This window comes from Nerophis ophidion, linkage group LG07, assembly GCF_033978795.1.
Source record: "Nerophis ophidion isolate RoL-2023_Sa linkage group LG07, RoL_Noph_v1.0, whole genome shotgun sequence".
NCBI classification, from domain to species: domain Eukaryota; kingdom Metazoa; phylum Chordata; class Actinopteri; order Syngnathiformes; family Syngnathidae; genus Nerophis; species Nerophis ophidion.
The window spans coordinates 21,754,854-21,755,499 of record NC_084617.1 but is presented as its reverse complement, the minus strand read 5'-3'; positions in this window follow the sequence as shown (position 1 = coordinate 21,755,499).

The following is a 646-nucleotide window of genomic DNA, read 5'->3' as shown; positions in this document are numbered from 1 at the left end:
TCTGTGAAGGCACCATTAATGCTGAATGGTCCATACAGGTTTTGGAGCAACATATGTTGACCCCAAAAGGGACAAGCTGTAGAAAAAGGATGGATGGATATTATATTATATTATATTTTTATATAGTATGTATAATATATTTTTAAAAATCATAAGAAATACCTTTTTTGTAATTTATTTCATTTTTTGTACGTATTTATGTTTCTAAGAATATTCAGCAGGCAAAAAAATATATCCAAAAGTTCCCCGGACCACACTTTGGACACCACTGACACAGCAAACATCAATTATGGTGACAGATTCATGATCCGGTTTTAAAAGGCTGTTCGGATCTAAAGTGTTTACATCGCACATGGAAGAAGAAATATAAAACGTCTTAAACCTTAATGAACATTTTGATTATATCATTAATTTCATTGTGTAATTCATTACTGGCTTAACTATCTAGTAGGACGAGTGTTTTCTTTAAAATTAATTTATTTAAATTGTGTTGCAAAATCGATAACAAGGGAGTTAAAATATACGTATTAATAGGTGCTATGGAACTACCCTTTTTTGGAGAAGTTGTAAGAAAAAATGGAAATATGTCAAATGCGGTATAGTTTAACTGTATACATACTGGACATAATAATAAACCATAAATTTA